Source organism: Coregonus clupeaformis, chromosome 17 (genome assembly GCF_020615455.1).
Source record: "Coregonus clupeaformis isolate EN_2021a chromosome 17, ASM2061545v1, whole genome shotgun sequence".
Taxonomy (NCBI): Eukaryota; Metazoa; Chordata; class Actinopteri; order Salmoniformes; family Salmonidae; genus Coregonus; species Coregonus clupeaformis.
In genome coordinates this window covers 59023255-59041941 of record NC_059208.1, presented here as the reverse complement: position 1 = coordinate 59041941, position 18687 = coordinate 59023255, and the positions used below count along the sequence as shown (strand labels likewise).

The 18687-nt window shown below is 52.0% G+C and overlaps 1 pseudogene; it reads left to right on the top strand.

Annotated features, from left to right (window-relative positions):
* The window catches only part of LOC121585823, a 122353-nt pseudogene extending 104915 nt beyond the window's left edge, over nucleotides 1–17438 (top strand).
* Nucleotides 17439–18687: the final 1249 nt, after the last annotated feature.

Here is an 18687-nt window from a genome sequence, read left to right as displayed (position 1 = left end):
GAGACTATTCTGGGTCCTGAGGGAAGGAGAGGATAGTCTGGGTCCTGAGGGAAGGAGAGGAGAGACTAGTCTGGGTCCTGAGGGAAGGAGAGGATAGTCTGGGTCCTGAGGGAAGGAGAGGAGAGACTAGTCTGGGTCCTGAGGGAAGGAGAGGATAGTCTGGGTCCTGAGGGAAGGAGTGGAGAGTCTGGGTCCTGAGGAAAGGAGAGGAGAGTCTGGGTCCTGAGGGAAGGAGAGGAGAGACTAGTCTGGGTCCTGAGGGAAGGAGAGGAGAGTCTGGGTCCTGAGGGAAGGAGAGGAGAGACTAGTCTGGGTCCTGAGGGAAGGAGAGGAGAGACTAGTCTGGGTCCTGAGGGAAGGAGAGGAGAGTCTGGGTCCTGAGGGAAGGAGAGGAGAGACTAGTCTGGGTCCTGAGGGAAGGAGAGGAGAGTCTGGGTCCTGAGGGAAGGAGAGGATAGTCTGGGTCCTGAGGGAAGGAGAGGAGAGTCTGGGTCCTGAGGGAAGGAGAGGAGAGTCTGGGTCCTGAGGGAAGGAGAGGAGAGACTATTCTGGGTCCTGAGGGAAGGAGAGACTATTCTGGGTCCTGAGGGAAGGAGAGGAGAGACTAGTCTTGGTCCTGAGGGAAGGAGAGGATAGTCTGGGTCCTGAGGGAAGGAGAGGAGAGACTAGTCTGGGTCCTGAGGGAAGGAGAGGATAGTCTGGGTCCTGAGGGAAGGAGTGGAGAGTCTGGGTCCTGAGGGAAGGAGAGGAGAGTCTGGGTCCTGAGGGAAGGAGAGGAGAGACTAGTCTGGGTCCTGAGGGAAGGAGAGGAGAGACTAGTCTGGGTCCTGAGGGAAGGAGAGGAGAGTCTGGGTCCTGAGGGAAGGAGAGGAGAGACTAGTCTGGGTCCTGAGGGAAGGAGAGACTATTCTGGGTCCTGAGGGAAGGAGAGAAGAGTCTGGGTCATGAGGGAAGGAGAGGAGAGACTAGTCTGGGTCCTGAGGGAAGGAGAGACTAGTCTGGGTCCTGAGGGAAGGAGAGGATAGTCTGGGTCCTGAGGGAAGGAGATGAGAGTCTGGGTCCTGAGGGAAGGAGAGGAGAGTCTGGGTCCTGAGGGAAGGAGAGGAGAGAGTATTCTGGGTCCTGAGGGAAGGAGAGGAGAGTCTGGGTCCTGAGGGAAGGAGAGGAGAGACTGGGTCCAGAGGGAAGGAGAGGAGAGACTAGTCTGGGTCCTGAGGGAAGGAGAGGAGAGACTAGTCTGGGTCCTGAGGGAAGGAGAGGAGAGTCTGGGTCCTGAGGGAAGGAGAGGAGAGACTAGTCTGGGTCCTGAGGGAAGGAGAGACTATTCTGGGTCCTGAGGAAGGAGAGAAGAGTCTGGGTCCTGAGGGAAGGAGAGAAGAGACTATTCTGGGTCCTGAGGGAAGGAGAGACTATTCTGGGTCCTGAGGGAAGGAGAGGAGAGACTGGGTCCTGAGGGAAGGAGAGGAGAGACTAGTCTTGGTCCTGAGGGAAGGAGAGGAGAGACTAGTCTTGGTCCTGAGGGAAGGAGAGGAGAGACTATTCTGGGTCCTGAGGGAAGGAGAGAGAGACTAGTCTGGGTCCTGAGGGAAGGAGAGGAGAGACTGGGTCCTGAGGGAAGGAGAGGAGAGACTTTTCTGGGTCCTGAGGGAAGGAGAGGAGAGACTGGGTCCCTAGGGAAGGAGAGGAGAGACTGGGTCCTGAGGGAAGGAGAGGAGAGACTATTCTGGGTCCTGAGGGAAGGAGATGAGAGACTGGGTCCTGAGGGAAGGAGAGGAGAGACTATTCTGGGTCCTGAGGGAAGGAGAGGAGAGACTGGGTCCTGAGGGAAGGAGAGGAGAGACTAGTCTGGGTCCTGAGGGAAGGAGAGGAGAGACTTTTCTGGGTCCTGAGGGAAGGAGAGACTAGTCTGGGTCCTGAGGGGAAGGAGAGAAGAGTCTGGGTCCTGAGGGAAGGAGAGGAGAGACTAGTCTTGGTCCTGAGGGAAGGAGAGGAGAGACTGGTCTTGGTCCTGAGGGAAGGAGAGGAGAGACTATTCTGGGTCCTGAGGGAAGGAGAGGAGAGACTAGTCTGGGTCCTGAGGGAAGGAGAGGAGAGACTGGGTCCTGAGGGAAGGAGAGGAGAGACTATTCTGGGTCCTGAGGGAAGGAGAGGAGAGACTGGGTCCCTAGGGAAGGAGAGGAGAGACTGGGTCCTGAGGGAAGGAGAGGAGAGACTATTCTGGGTCCTGAGGGAAGGAGATGAGAGACTGGGTCCTGAGGGAAGGAGAGGAGAGACTATTCTGGGTCCTGAGGGAAGGAGAGGAGAGACTGGGTCCTGAGGGAAGGAGAGACTAGTCTGGGTCCTGAGGGAAGGAGAGGATAGTCTGGGTCCTGAGGGAAGGAGAGGAGAGACTAGTCTGGGTCCTGAGGGAAGGAGAGGATAGTCTGGGTCCTGAGGGAAGGAGAGGAGAGACTAGTCTGGGTCCTGAGGGAAGGAGAGACTAGTCTGGGTCCTGAGGGAAGGAGAGACTATTCTGGGTCCTGAGGGAAGGAGAGACTATTCTGGGTCCTGAGGGAAGGAGAGGATAGTCTGGGTCCTGAGGGAAGGAGAGGAGAGACTAGTCTGGGTCCTGAGGGAAGGAGAGGATAGTCTGGGTCCTGAGGGGAAGGAGAGGAGAGACTAGTCTGGGTCCTGAGGGAAGGAGAGGATAGTCTGGGTCCTGAGGGAAGGAGTGGGGTTGAGAGGAAAGGAAAGGAGGAGAGTCTGGGTCCTGAGGGAAGGAGAGGAGAGACTAGTCTGGGTCCTGAGGGAAGGAGAGGAGAGTCTGGGTCCTGAGGGAAGGAGAGGAGAGACTAGTCTGGGTCCTGAGGGAAGGAGAGGAGAGACTAGTCTGGGTCCTGAGGGAAGGAGAGGAGAGTCTGGGTCCTGAGGGAAGGAGAGGAGAGACTAGTCTGGGTCCTGAGGGAAGGAGAGGAGAGTCTGGGTCCTGAGGGAAGGAGAGGATAGTCTGGGTCCTGAGGGAAGGAGAGGAGAGTCTGGGTCCTGAGGGAAGGAGAGGAGAGTCTGGGTCCTGAGGGAAGGAGAGGAGAGACTATTCTGGGTCCTGAGGGAAGGAGAGACTATTCTGGGTCCTGAGGGAAGGAGAGGAGAGACTAGTCTTGGTCCTGAGGGAAGGAGAGGAGAGACTAGTCTTGGTCCTGAGGGAAGGAGAGGAGAGACTATTTTGGGTCCTGAGGGAAGGAGAGGAGAGACTAGTCTGGGTCCTGAGGGAAGGAGAGGAGAGACTGGGTCCTGAGGGAAGGAGAGGAGAGACTATTCTGGGTCCTGAGGGAAGGAGAGGAGAGACTGGGTCCCTAGGGAAGGAGAGGAGAGACTGGGTCCTGAGGGAAGGAGAGGAGAGAGACTATTCTGGGTCCTGAGGGAAGGAGATGAGAGACTGGGTCCTGAGGGAAGGAGAGGAGAGACTATTCTGGGTCCTGAGGGAAGGAGAGGAGAGACTGGGTCCTGAGGGAAGGAGAGGAGAGACTAGTCTGGGTCCTGAGGGAAGGAGAGGAGAGACTATTCTGGGTCCTGAGGGAAGGAGAGGAGAGACTATTCTGGGTCCTGAGGGAAGGAGAGACTAGTCTGGGTCCTGAGGGAAGGAGAGACTATTCTGGGTCCTGAGGGAAGGAGAGGATAGTCTGGGTCCTGAGGGAAGGAGAGGAGAGTCTGGGTCCTGAGGGAAGGAGAGGATAGTCTGGGTCCTGAGGGAAGGAGAGGAGAGACTAGTCTGGGTCCTGAGGGAAGGAGTGGAGAGTCTGGGTCCTGAGGGAAGTAGAGGAGAGTCTGGGTCCTGAGGGAAGGAGAGGAGAGACTAGTCTGGGTCCTGAGGGAAGGAGAGGAGAGACTAGTCTTGGTCCTGAGGGAAGGAGAGGAGAGACTATTCTGGGTCCTGAGGGAAGGAGAGGAGAGACTAGTCTGGGTCCTGAGGGAAGGAGAGGAGAGACTGGGTCCTGAGGGAAGGAGAGGAGAGACTATTCTGGGTCCTGAGGGAAGGAGAGGAGAGACTGGGTCCCTAGGGAAGGAGAGGAGAGACTGGGTCCTGAGGGAAGGAGAGGAGAGACTATTCTGGAACCTGAGGGAAGGAGATGAGAGACTGGGTCCTGAGGGAAGGAGAGGAGAGACTATTCTGGGTCCTGAGGAAAGGAGAGGAGAGACTGGGTCCTGAGGGAAGAAGAGGAGAGACTAGTCTGGGTCCTGAGGGAAGGAGAGGAGAGACTAGTCTGGGTCCTGAGGGAAGGAGAGGAGAGACTATTCTGGGTCCTGAGGGAAGGAGAGACTAGTCTGGGTCCTGAGGGAAGGAGAGACTATTCTGGGTCCTGAGGGAAGGAGAGGATAGTCTGGGTCCTGAGGGAAGGAGAGGAGAGTCTGGGTCCTGAGGGAAGGAGAGGATAGTCTGGGTCCTGAGGGAAGGAGAGGAGAGACTAGTCTGGGTCCTGAGGGAAGGAGTGGAGAGTCTGGGTCCTGATGGAAGGAGAGGAGAGTCTGGGTCCTGAGGGAAGGAGAGGAGAGACTAGTCTGGGTCCTGAGGGAAGGAGAGGAGAGACTAGTCTGGGTCCTGAGGGAAGGAGAGACTAGTCTGGGTCCTGAGGGAAGGAGAGGATAGTCTGGGTCCTGAGGGAAGGAGAGGAGAGACTTTTCTGGGTCCTGAGGGAAGGAGAGACTAGTCTGGGTCCTGAGGGAAGGAGAGGATAGTCTGGGTCCTGAGGGAAGGAGAGGAGAGTCTGGGTCCTGAGGGAAGGAGAGGAGAGTCTGGGTCCTGAGGGAAGGAGAGGATAGTCTGGGTCCTGAGGGAAGGAGAGGAGAGACTAGTCTGGGTCCTGAGGGAAGGAGAGGAGAGACTAGTCTGGGTCCTGAGGGAAGGAGAGGAGAGTCTGGGTCCTGAGGGAAGGAGAGGAGAGACTAGTCTGGGTCCTGAGGGAAGGAGAGGAGAATAGTCTGGGTCCTGAGGGAAGGAGAGAGAGTCTGGATCCTGAGGGAAGGAGAGGAGAGTCTGGGTCCTGAGGGAAGGAGAGGAGAGACTATTCTGGGTCCTGAGGGAAGGAGAGACTATTCTGGGTCCTGAGGGAAGGAGAGGAGAGACTGGGTCCTGAGGGAAGGAGAGGAGAGACTAGTCTTGGTCCTGAGGGAAGGAGAGAGGAGAGACTAGTCTTGGTCCTGAGGGAAGGAGAGGAGAGACTATTCTGGGTCCTGAGGGAAGGAGAGGAGAGACTAGTCTGGGTCCTGAGGGAAGGAGAGACTAGTCTGGGTCCTGAGGGAAGGACAGACTAGTCTGGGTCCTGAGGGAAGGAGAGGATAGTCTGGGTCCTGAGGGAAGGAGAGGAGAGACTATTCTGGGTCCTGAGGGAAGGAGAGACTAGTCTGGGTCCTGAGGGAAGGAGAGGAGAGTCTGGGTCCTGAGGGAAGGAGAGGAGAGTCTGGGTCCTGAGGGAAGGAGAGGATAGTCTGGGTCCTGAGGGAAGGAGAGGAGAGACTAGTCTGGGTCCAGAGGGAAGGAGAGGAGAGACTAGTCTGGGTCCTGAGGGAAGGAGAGGAGAGTCTGGGTCCTGAGGGAAGGAGAGGAGAGACTAGTCTGTGTCCTGAGGGAAGGAGAGGAGAGTCTGGGTCCTGAGGGAAGGAGAGGATAGTCTGGGTCCTGAGGGAAGGAGAGGAGAGTCTGGGTCCTGAGGGAAGGAGAGGAGAGTCTGGGTCCTGAGGGAAGGAGAGGAGAGACTATTCTGGGTCCTGAGGAAAGGAGAGACTATTCTGGGTCCTGAGGGAAGGAGAGGAGAGACTGGGTCCTGAGGGAAGGAGAGGAGAGACTAGTCTTGGTCCTGAGGGAAGGAGAGGAGAGACTAGTCTTGGTCCTGAGGGAAGGAGAGGAGAGACTATTCTGGGTCCTGAGGGAAGGAGAGGAGAGACTAGTCTGGGTCCTGAGGGAAGGAGAGGAGAGACTGGGTCCTGAGGGAAGGAGAGGAGAGACTAGTCTGGGTCCTGAGGGAAGGAGAGGAGAGACAATTCTGGGTCCTGAGGGAAGGAGAGGAGAGACTGGGTCCTGAGGGAAGGAGAGGAGAGACTAGTCTGGGTCCTGAGGGAAGGAGAGGAGAGACTTTTCTGGGTCCTGAGGGAAGGAAAGACTAGTCTGGGTCCTGAGGGAAGGAGAGACTATTCTGGGTCCTGAGGGAAGGAGAGGATAGTCTGGGTCCTGAGGGAAGGAGAGGAGAGACTAGTCTGGGTCCTGAGGGAAGGAGAGGATAGTCTGGGTCCTGAGGGAAGGAGAGGAGAGACTAGTCTGGGTCCTGAGGGAAGGAGTGGAGAGTCTGGGTCCTGAGGGAAGGAGAGGAGAGTCTGGGTCCTGAGGGAAGGAGAGGAGAGACTAGTCTGGGTCCTGAGGGAAGGAGAGGAGAGACTAGTCTGGGTCCTGAGGGAAGGAGAGACTAGTCTGGGTCCTTAGGGAAGGAGAGGATAGTCTGGGTCCTGAGGGAAGGAGAGGAGAGACTATTCTGGGTCCTGAGGGAAGGAGAGACTAGTCTGGGTCCTGAGGGAAGGAGAGGATAGTCTGGGTCCTGAGGGAAGGAGAGGAGAGTCTGGGTCCTGAGGGAAGGAGAGGAGAGTCTGGGTCCTGAGGGAAGGAGAGGAGAGTCTGGGTCCTGAGGGAAGGAGAGGATAGTCTGGGTCCTGAGGGAAGGAGAGGAGAGACTAGTCTGGGTCCTGAGGGAAGGAGAGGAGAGTCTGGGTCCTGAGGGAAGGAGAGGATAGTCTGGGTCCTGAGGGAAGGAGAGGAGAGTCTGGGTCCTGAGGGAAGGAGAGGAGAGTCTGGGTCCTGAGGGAAGGAGAGGAGAGACTATTCTGGGTCCTGAGGGAAGGAGAGACTATTCTGGGTCCTGAGGGAAGGAGAGGAGAGACTGGGTCCTGAGGGAAGGAGAGGAGAGACTAGTCTTGGTCCTGAGGGAAGGAGAGGAGAGAACTAGTCTTGGTCCTGAGGGAAGGAGAGGGAGAGACTATTCTGGGTCCTGAGGGAAGGAGAGGAGAGACTAGTCTGGGTCCTGAGGGAAGGAGAGGAGAGTCTGGGTCCTGAGGGAAGGAGAGGAGAGACTATTCTGGGTCCTGAGGGAAGGAGAGGAGAGACTGGGTCCCTAGGGAAGGTGAGGAGAGACTGGGTCCTGAGGGAAGGAGAGGAGAGACTATTCTGGGTCCTGAGGGAAGGAGAGACTAGTCTGGGTCCTGAGGGAAGGAGAGGATAGTCTGGGTCCTGAGGGAAGGAGAGGAGAGTCTGGGTCCTGAGGGAAGGAGAGGAGAGTCTGGGTCCTGAGGGAAGGAGAGGATAGTCTGGGTCCTGAGGGAAGGAGAGGAGAGACTAGTCTGGGTCCTGAGGGAAGGAGAGGAGAGTCTGGGTCCTGAGGGAAGGAGAGAGAGAGACTAGTCTGGGTCCTGAGGGAAGGAGAGGAGAGTCTGGGTCCTGAGGGAAGGAGAGGATAGTCTGGGTCCTGAGGGAAGGAGAGGAGAGTCTGGGTCCTGAGGGAAGGAGAGGAGAGTCTGGGTCCTGAGGGAAGGAGAGGAGAGACTATTCTGGGTCCTGAGGGAAGGAGAGACTATTCTGGGTCCTGAGGGAAGGAGAGGAGAGACTGGGTCCTGAGGGAAGGAGAGGAGAGACTAGTCTTGGTCCTGAGGGAAGGAGAGGAGAGACTAGTCTTGGTCCTGAGGGAAGGAGAGGAGAGACTATTCTGGGTCCTGAGGGAAGGAGAGGAGAGACTAGTCTGGGTCCTGAGGGAAGGAGAGGAGAGACTGGGTCCTGAGGGAAGGAGAGGAGAGACTATTCTGGGTCCTGAGGGAAGGAGAGGAGAGACTGGGTCCCTAGGGAAGGTGAGGAGAGACTGGGTCCTGAGGGAAGGAGAGGAGAGACTATTCTGGGTCCTGAGGGAAGGAGATGAGAGACTGGGTACTGAGGGAAGGAGAGGAGAGACTATTCTGGGTCCTGAGGGAAGGAGAGGAGAGACTGGGTCCTGAGGGAAGGAGAGGAGAGACTAGTCTGGGTCCTGAGGGAAGGAGAGGAGAGACTATTCTGGGTCCTGAGGGAAGGAGAGACTAGTCTGGGTCCTGAGGGAAGGAGAGACTATTCTGGGTACTGAGGGAAGGAGAGGATAGTCTGGGTCCTGAGGGAAGGAGAGGAGAGACTAGTCTGAGTCCTGAGGGAAGGAGAGGATAGTCTGGGTCCTGAGGGAAGGAGAGGAGAGACTAGTCTGGGTCCTGAGGGAAGGAGAGGATAGTCTGGGCCCTGAGGGAAGGAGTGGAGAGTCTGGGTCCTGAGGGAAGGAGAGGAGAGTCTGGGTCCTGAGGGAAGGAGAGGAGAGACTAGTCTGGGTCCTGAGGGAAGGAGAGGAGAGACTAGTCTGGGTCCTGAGGGAAGGAGAGGAGAGTCTGGGTCCTGAGGGAAGGAGAGGAGAGACTAGTCTGGGTCCTGAGGGAAGGAGAGACTATTCTGGGTCCTGAGGGAAGGAGAGAAGAGTCTGGGTCATGAGGGAAGGAGAGAGAGACTAGTCTGGGTCCTGAGGGAAGGAGAGACTAGTCTGGGTCCTGAGGGAAGGAGAGGATAGTCTGGGTCCTGAGGGAAGGAGATGAGAGTCTGGGTTCTGAGGGAAGGAGAGGAGAGTCTGGGTCCTGAGGGAAGGAGAGGAGAGAGTATTCTGGGTCCTGAGGGAAGGAGAGGAGAGTCTGGGTCCTGAGGGAAGGAGAGGAGAGACTGGGTCCAGAGGGAAGGAGAGGAGAGACTAGTCTGGGTCCTGAGGGAAGGAGAGGAGAGTCTGGGTCCTGAGGGAAGGAGAGGAGAGACTAGTCTGGGTCCTGAGGGAAGGAGAGACTATTCTGGGTCCTGAGGGAAGGAGAGAAGAGTCTGGGTCCTGAGGGAAGGAGAGGAGAGACTATTCTGGGTCCTGAGGGAAGGAGAGACTATTCTGGGTCCTGAGGGAAGGAGAGGAGAGACTGGGTCCTGAGGGAAGGAGAGGAGAGACTAGTCTTGGTCCTGATGGAAGGAGAGGAGAGACTAGTCTTGGTCCTGAGGGAAGGAGAGGAGAGACTATTCTGGGTCCTGAGGGAAGGAGAGGAGAGACTAGTCTGGGTCCTGAGGGAAGGAGAGGAGAGACTGGGTCCTGAGGGAAGGAGAGGAGAGACTTTTCTGGGTCCTGAGGGAAGGAGAGGATAGTCTGGGTCCTGAGGGAAGGAGAGGAGAGACTAGTCTGGGTCCTGAGGGAAGGAGAGGATAGTCTGGGTCCTGAGGGAAGGAGAGGAGAGACTAGTCTGGGTCCTGAGGGAAGGAGAGGATAGTCTGGGTCCTGAGGGAAGGAGTGGAGAGTCTGGGTCCTGAGGGAAGGAGAGGAGAGTCTGGGTCCTGAGGGAAGGAGAGGAGAGACTAGTCTGGGTCCTGAGGGAAGGAGAGGAGAGACTAGTCTGGGTCCTGAGGGAAGGAGAGGAGAGTCTGGGTCCTGAGGGAAGGAGAGGAGAGACTAGTCTGGGTCCTGAGGGAAGGAGAGACTATTCTGGGTCCTGAGGGAAGGAGAGAAGAGTCTGGGTCATGAGGGAAGGAGAGGAGAGACTAGTCTGGGTCCTGAGGGAAGGAGAGACTAGTCTGGGTCCTGAGGGAAGGAGAGGATAGTCTGGGTCCTGAGGGAAGGAGATGAGAGTCTGGGTCCTGAGGGAAGGAGAGGAGAGTCTGGGTCCTGAGGGAAGGAGAGGAGAGAGTATTCTGGGTCCTGAGGGAAGGAGAGGAGAGTCTGGGTCCTGAGGGAAGGAGAGGAGAGACTGGGTCCAGAGGGAAGGAGAGGAGAGACTAGTCTGGGTCCTGAGGGAAGGAGAGGAGAGACTAGTCTGGGTCCTGAGGGAAGGAGAGGAGAGTCTGGGTCCTGAGGGAAGGAGAGGAGAGACTAGTCTGGGTCCTGAGGGAAGGAGAGACTATTCTGGGTCCTGAGGGAAGGAGAGAAGAGTCTGGGTCCTGAGGGAAGGAGAGGAGAGACTATTCTGGGTCCTGAGGGAAGGAGAGACTATTCTGGGTCCTGAGGGAAGGAGAGGAGAGACTAGTCTTGGTCCTGAGGGAAGGAGAGGAGAGACTAGTCTTGGTCCTGAGGGAAGGAGAGGAGAGACTATTCTGGGTCCTGAGGGAAGGAGAGGAGAGACTAGTCTGGGTCCTGAGGGAAGGAGAGGAGAGACTGGGTCCTGAGGGAAGGAGAGGAGAGACTTTTCTGGGTCCTGAGGGAAGGAGAGGAGAGACTGGGTCCCTAGGGAAGGAGAGGAGAGACTGGGTCCTGAGGGAAGGAGAGGAGAGACTATTCTGGGTCCTGAGGGAAGGAGATGAGAGACTGGGTCCTGAGGGAAGGAGAGGAGAGACTATTCTGGGTCCTGAGGGAAGGAGAGGAGAGACTGGGTCCTGAGGGAAGGAGAGGAGAGACTAGTCTGGGTCCTGAGGGAAGGAGAGGAGAGACTTTTCTGGGTCCTGAGGGAAGGAGAGACTAGTCTGGGTCCTGAGGGAAGGAGAGAAGAGTCTGGGTCCTGAGGGAAGGAGAGGAGAGACTAGTCTTGGTCCTGAGGGAAGGAGAGGAGAGACTGGTCTTGGTCCTGAGTGAAGGAGAGGGAGAGACTATTCTGGGTCCTGAGGGAAGGAGAGGAGAGACTAGTCTGGGTCCTGAGGGAAGGAGAGGAGAGACTGGGTCCTGAGGGAAGGAGAGGAGAGACTATTCTGGGTCCTGAGGGAAGGAGAGGAGAGACTGGGTCCCTAGGGAAGGAGAGGAGAGACTGGGTCCTGAGGGAAGGAGAGGAGAGACTATTCTGGGTCCTGAGGGAAGGAGATGAGAGACTGGGTCCTGAGGGAAGGAGAGGAGAGACTATTCTGGGTCCTGAGGAAGGAGAGGAGAGACTGGGTCCTGAGGGAAGGAGAGACTAGTCTGGGTCCTGAGGGAAGGAGAGGATAGTCTGGGTCCTGAGGGAAGGAGAGGAGAGACTAGTCTGGGTCCTGAGGGAAGGAGAGGATAGTTTGGGTCCTGAGGGAAGGAGAGGAGAGACTAGTCTGGGTCCTGAGGGAAGGAGAGACTAGTCTGGGTCCTGAGGGAAGGAGAGACTATTCTGGGTCCTGAGGGAAGGAGAGGATAGTCTGGGTCCTGAGGGAAGGAGAGACTATTCTGGGTCCTGAGGGAAGGAGAGGATAGTCTGGGTCCTGAGGGAAGGAGAGGAGAGACTAGTCTGGGTCCTGAGGGAAGGAGAGGATAGTCTGGGTCCTGAGGGAAGGAGTGGAGAGTCTGGGTCCTGAGGAAAGGAGAGGAGAGTCTGGGTCCTGAGGGAAGGAGAGGAGAGACTAGTCTGGGTCCTGAGGGAAGGAGAGGAGAGACTAGTCTGGGTCCTGAGGGAAGGAGAGGAGAGTCTGGGTCCTGAGGGAAGGAGAGGAGAGACTAGTCTGGGTCCTGAGGGAAGGAGAGACTATTCTGGGTCCTGAGGGAAGGAGAGAAGAGTCTGGGTCCTGAGGGAAGGAGAGGAGAGACTAGTCTGGGTCCTGAGGGAAGGAGAGTCTGGGTCCTGAGGGAAGGAGAGGATAGTCTGGGTCCTGAGGGAAGGAGATGAGAGTCTGGGTCCTGAGGGAAGGAGAGGAGAGTCTGGGTCCTGAGGGAAGGAGAGGAGAGAGTATTCTGGGTCCTGAGGGAAGGAGAGGAGAGTCTGGTTCCTGAGGGAAGGAGAGGAGAGACTGGGTCCTGAGGGAAGGAGAGGAGAGACTAGTCTGGGTCCTGAGGGAAGGAGAGGAGAGACTAGTCTGGGTCCTGAGGGAAGGAGAGGAGAGTCTGGGTCCTGAGGGAAGGAGAGGAGAGACTAGTCTGGGTCCTGAGGGAAGGAGAGACTATTCTGGGTCCTGAGGGAAGGAGAGGAGAGACTAGTCTGGGTCCTGAGGGAAGGAGAGACTATTCTGGGTCCTGAGGGAAGGAGAGGAGAGTCTGGGTCCTGAGGGAAGGAGAGGAGAGAGTATTCTGGGTCCTGAGGGAAGGAGAGGAGAGTCTGGGTCCTGAGGGAAGGAGAGGAGAGAGTATTCTGGGTCCTGAGGGAAGGAGAGACTATTCTGGGTCCTGAGGGAAGGAGAGGAGAGACTAGTCTGGGTCCTGAGGGAAGGAGAGGAGAGATAGTCTGGGTCCCTAGGGAAAGAGAGGAGAGTCTGGGCCTGCCCTGCTTTCCCCTCTATGGTCCTATATGCTGGATATGGCAAAAACAGTGAAAGTTAACAGTATGGCAAATGTTTCCCAGATTCCTAGGTTTTCCAGAATTCCTGGTTGGAAGATTCCCAAAATCAGGAGGAATAAGCCGGTGATGTGGAATGTCAGGAACCCTAGTATTCACTGTAAATAAAAATAAATAAAGAGAGCGTCCAACCAATACAGAGGGGAAAATATCAGACCTTCTCTAAAAACAGTGTTTGTTGTTGCCCATTTCATTCTGTGAATAGGACATTCATACCAATGGGACATTCATACCAATGGGACATTCATACCAATGGGACATTCATACCAATGGGACATTCATACCAATGGGACATTCATACCAATGGGACATTCATGTGGTGACCAGGGCTTGGTGATTATGGTACCTCACCTATTTTTCAACAGTTGAGTGTTTTGTTTGTTTTTGGAGAGTGTTTTTCTTTGTGTTTGGACATGGTTGAATAGAGAGTCTGTCCCTGACATTCTTGAAGTGTCAAGAAGGTGTACTGTCTTGTACGTATGTCTATGTTCAATACAAATCTGAATCAATAGCAAAACAACATATTTTTTGGGGTGGAATCCAAGGAGCTAAATTACCTTCTATTCTGAAAAGCTGTGTTGGTGAAACTAGACATTATGGTGAATAAACCTCTTGTATTAGATGCAGTACATAAGCTTTGCAGATTAAGGTGATCTATTGTTCATCATGGGATATGACCAGGAAGTTAGGCAGATCGGTTTGGGAAAACAATATTCCTGCAATCACCTGTTTATTGTGCATTTATTTGGAAAGAAATGTCCCAAGAAATGTGACATATTGCATATTTGTTTCTCCCCTCCAATCATTTCTCTCATTGACTTGCAAATTATCCTGCTATTAAAATTCAGGTAATGTATTCAATGTTTCTGAATTCTATTTGAGAAACGTTATTAATTTCATATATCAAGTTTGGAAGGACCATCTGTTCACTCCGCATCGCTGCACCACCCTCCATCTGCCCAGGCTGCGTTTCCCGGCACCCGCTGCGCCTGCCGCCGCTCCCGTGACACTCTAGTGCCACCGTCACCCACCACCACAAAGTTTTGTCCTGACTTTTGATTTGTCACTCATGGCCACTTCGCCTCAGCCGTGTGTGTGTGTGTGTGTGTGTGTATGGTAGTCTCTGTCCTGGAGGGCCCCGGCCGTCAGGCAGAAGGACTCCTGCAACATGGGGAGGTGCTACACAGTTTCAATAACCACCGTCTCCACACGCATGTCCCCTCTGACACTGCACGCCACCTTCCTCCTCCTCTTCCTCTTCCCCTTCCTCTTCCTCCTCCTCCTCATCTTCCTCCTCCTCCCACCTCTCTGCTAATGGAGGAGGTCAGCAGATTGTGGAGGCTGCCAGTGAGATGTGTCCCTGCCACAGTTAATTTAGCATCTGGGCTTTCATGAATATGAATACATTTACAAGTCTAGGATATAATTAGCTAGTGAAGTGTGGAGAGAGGCCATGGCAGTTCCAGGTGGGAGAGAGGGTGAAGCAGAGCGAGAGAGAGTGAGAGAGCGAGAGCGAGAGAGAGAGAGAGAGAGAGAGAGAGAGAGAGAGAGAGAGAGAGAGAGAGAGAGAGAGAGAGAGAGAGAGAGAGAGAGAGAGAGAGAGAGAGAGAGAGAGAGAGAGAGAGAGAGAGATAGAGAGAGAGAGCGAGAGAGAGAGAGAGAGAGAGAGAGAGAGAGAGAGAGAGAGAGAGAGATCACAAATCAAAAAGAAAAATATATATCACCTATTGGAAAGACACCACTCTAAACAGACAGTACATGGTGGCAGACTATCTGACTGATAGAAAACTGAGGAAAACACTGACTAGGTACAGACTCAGTGAGCACAGTCTGGCTATAGAGACCGGTCGTCACGGGCAAACCTGGCTGCCCAGAGAGGACAGGCTGTGCTCACTCTGCCCCCGGGGAGAAGTAGAGACAGAGCTGCATTTCCTATTACACTGTGACAAATACTCAGACCTAAGAGAATCTTTCTTTCCCAAGATTATCATTCAGTTCAAAGAATTTGAAACTATAAAAGACAAAGAAAAAATAAAATATTTATTGGATGAAAAGCCAAAATGTGCAGTTCCTGCCACAACCTGAGGGACAGCCAATGAAAAGTGCAAAATATATATAATTGTTTTACATTTTCGCAGACACTCTTATCCAGAGCGACTTACAGGAGCAATTCAGGTTAAATGCCATGCTCAAGGGCACATCGAAAGATTTTTCTCTTAGTCGGCTCGGGGATTAGAACCAGCAACCTTTCGGTTACTGGAACAACGCGCTTAACCACTAAGTTACCTGCTGCCCCGGCAATAATGTGAATAATATTTCCCATTTTGATTATGTTTTGGCTTTCATCATTTGGCCATGTGGCTCCTCAGTCCTGTTGACACTGGCCTACTACTGTTGATTGAACCTCTTAAGGATCGGACCCTTTTTTTCAATTTTCGCCTGAAATGACATACCCAAATTTAACTGCCTGTAGCTCAGGACCTGAAGCAAGGATATGCATTTTATTGATACCATTTGAAAGGAAACACTTTGAAGTTTGTGGAAATGTGAAATAATGTAGGAGAATACAACACATTAGATCTGGTGAAAGACAATACAATCAAAAGAACATGGGTTTTCTATATATTTTTTTTTCATCATCTTTGAAATGCAAGAGAAAGGCCACAATATAATATTGCAGTTTAGGAGCAATTTAGATTGTGGCCACTAGATGGAAGCAGTGTGTGTGTAAAGTTTCAGATTGATCCAGTGAAGCATTGCAATACTGGACTATTTTGTATCAAGTCTGCCTAAATGTACGGAATTGGTCAATTGATACATTTTCAAGTACATAACTATAGAGAACATACAAAATGATATGGTAATACACAATGTAAGTTTACACACTCCCAGGAATGTCATAAATGAAGGATCATTAGCTTAAACACAAACTTTCACACATCTAGATGCCGGGTGGGGTGGGTGTGGAGCCAGAGACAGCAGGGGTTCAAACTGTAGAACCCAGTTCCTACATTTGACTATAAAACTGGATTTTATCAAACAAAACTATGCTACATTTTATCTCTGGGACCCTTAGGATGACAAATCAGAGCAAGATTACTGAATGTAAGTCCATTATTTCCCTTCAGAGGTGAATGTATCAAACCAGTTGCCGTGATACGTTTTTTGTTGTTGTGCACTCTCCTCAAACAATAGCATGGCATTTTATCACTGTAATAGCTACTGTAAATTGGACAGTGCAGTTAGATTAACATGAAGTTAAGCTTATAAAGCTTATACTTTAAGCTTAAGTATACGGGAGGTTGATGTCTTATTATTCTGATTAATATTGTTGTTGTAGTTGCTGTTAATGGAATACCATTTCCACCTCTACTATTATTATTGATCGCTTATTGCTGTTGGTCCCACCATTTTTTGTTACATCTACAGTACAAGTCAAAAGTTTGGACACACCTACTCATTCAAGGGTTTTTCTTTATTTTTACTATTTTCTACACTGTATAATAATAGTAAAGACATCAAAACTATGAAATAACACATATGGAATCAAAAAGTGTTAAACAAATCAAAATATAGCCACCCTTTGCCTTGATGACAGCTTTGAACACTTGGTATTCTCTCAACCAGCTTCATGAGGTAGTCACCTGGAATGCATTTCAATTAACAAGTGTGCCTTCTTAAAAGTTAATATGTGGAATTTCTTTCCTTCATAATGCGTTTGAGCCAATCAGTTGTGTTGTGACAAGGTAGGGGGGGGTATACAGAAGACAGCCCTATTTGGTAAAAGACCAAGTCCATATTATGGCAAGAACAGCTCAAATAAGCAAAGAGAAACAGGAACAATGTGCAGTGGCTGCGGTCATCACAACAACCCAAGGATCGCCTCATTCTGTTAGCTTCTGTGTTGCCGTGCTCAGGAATTGCCTAATAACAATCTTATTTCTGACATAGGATACAGCAACGATCACATTCTATGACATCATTGATAGAAAAAAAAGAATAACCAAAGTTAAATGTACACAGCTGTGTTTTTCCTCACTGGATTTGACTGGTAAATATCATCCATATCGATGCAGCCCTGTGATGGGGGTAGAAGAATTTCAATGAATGGTGCATGGAAAAAACATTCCATTTTAGAACTCAAAGATCACTGGAACGGGGAACACACAGAATTAGAACCATTCGAACAGCCCTGGAATTCTAGAACACAGAACCATTGAAAACAGCCCTGGAGTTTAGAACACAGAACCATTCAAACAGCCCTCGAGTTCTAAAACACAGAACCATTCAGACAGCCCTTGAGTTCTAGAACACAGAACCATTCAGACAAACCCTGGAATTCTTGAATTGCATAACCTAAATATCCCTTATAGGGGTAAAAGTCAACCCACGTACTGCTGTGACTGATTGCCTTATCAAAGTCTGTCATACTTAATTATCACAACGCACCACGCATCCTCCTCAATGCACGCACCTCGATTAACCATCTTTTTGGCCAAGGTACCACTGGATAGTTCTGTCGAGAGAGCAAGAAACTGCTGAAAGTTTGGATGCAAATGGCCACAACCACCATGATCTTTTCACTGGATCAATCTAAAAAAACATATTGTAAAGTGGTTATCCCACTGGCTATAAGGTGAATGCACCAATTTGTAAGTCGCTCTGGATAAGAGCGTCTGCTAAATGAAGTAAATGTAAATGTAAAAATCTTTATGATTTTGGGGGCTTCACTTGTAGCGTGTCTTACGGACATGAACGCTCTACTGGACCGCTTTCACAACGAGGGGAGGACCGCGTCTGCCATTGCAACTGTGGAAGGCACCAAGTCCACTATGTGATCCCGTACGATGGGGACCAGTCTCTGGTAAACTCGGGCAGGGAGAACTACTTTGTGAGTGACCAACTGGACCTGATGCTGGGCTTCCTCCTCAGCTGGCTACTGCTGTGGCTGGACGGGGCGCTGCACGCTGCCCTCAGGGCCTGGAGGTGTTCTCCTGGTCATGGGTTCCCAGAGACGGGTGGACCTGAGAAAGCTGGTGGACTCCAGTGGGAACATGGTTCACATTAAGCAGCAGCTGTACCACAATGGACACCCCAGCCCACGCCACCTCTGAGAGCCATGGACTGGCTGAGACAGACTGAGACCTGCTGTCAACTGACCAACCAGACTTTAGTCACATGGCCAACAAAACAAAGACTATCCAAGATGTAGTCCCCTGTAGCTCAGTTGGTAGAGCATGGTGCTTGTTGATGATTCCTGGTGTAACTTGGGTAGTTGTTGTTGCCATCCTGTACCTGTCCCGCAGGTGTGATGTTCGGATGTACCGATCCTGTGCAGGTTTTGTTACACGTGGTCTGCCACTGCGAGGATGATCAGCTGTCCGTCCTGTCTCCCTGTAGCTCTGTCTTAGGCGTCTCACAGTACGGACATCACAATTTATTGCCCTGGCCACATCTGCAGTCCTCATGCCTCGTTGCAGCATGCCTAAGGCACGTTCACGCAGATGAGCAGGGACCCTGGGCATCTTTCTTTTGGTGTTTTTCAGAGTCAGTTGAAAGGCCTCTTTATTGTCCCAAGTTTTCATAACTGTGACCTTAATTGCCTACCGTCTGTAAGCAGTTAGTGTCTTAATGACCGTTCCACAGGTGCATGTTCATTAATTGTTTATGGTTCATTGAACAAGCCTGGGAAACGGTGTTTAAACCTTTTACAATGAAGATCTGTGAAGTTATTTGGAATTTTACGAATGATCTTTGAATACTGTCTGAGTTTATTTTTTTGCTGAGTTTAAAAGTTTTAACCCAGCTCACACCAAAAATATGTGCTCATTAAAATTCCTATAATTTCTCTTTGTAATAATGTGTGAGCGAGTTTAGGTAATTTAACTTCTCTTATGCAGACAATGGGACAATGGTCACTGAATTCATTAGCAAATATCCCAAAGGCTGTAAACCTATGAGGGGCATTTGTTAGAATAATATCTAAGAGAGTAGATTGTTCAGAGTGTTCTGCTCTTTGTCTATCAGCCCTCAACAAACAGCCTTGCTGCCTTACTAAACGAACACCTGCCATCTTTTGAGAGTACAGTGGCTTGCGAAAGTATTCACCCCCTTGGCATTTTTCCTATTTTGTTGCCTTACAACCTGGAATTAAAATTGATTTTTTGGGGTGTTTGTATCATTTGATTTACACAACATGCCTACCACTTTGAAGATGCAAAATATTTTTTATTGTGAAACAAACAAGTAATAAGACAAGAAAACAGAAAACTTGAGCGTGCATAACTATTCACCCCCAAAGTCAATACTTTGTAGGGCCACCTTTTGCAGCAATTACAGCTGCAAGTCTCTATATGTCTCTATAATCTCTGGAAGACTGAAACAGGTTTCCCTCAAGAATGTCCCTGTATTTAGCGCCATCCATCA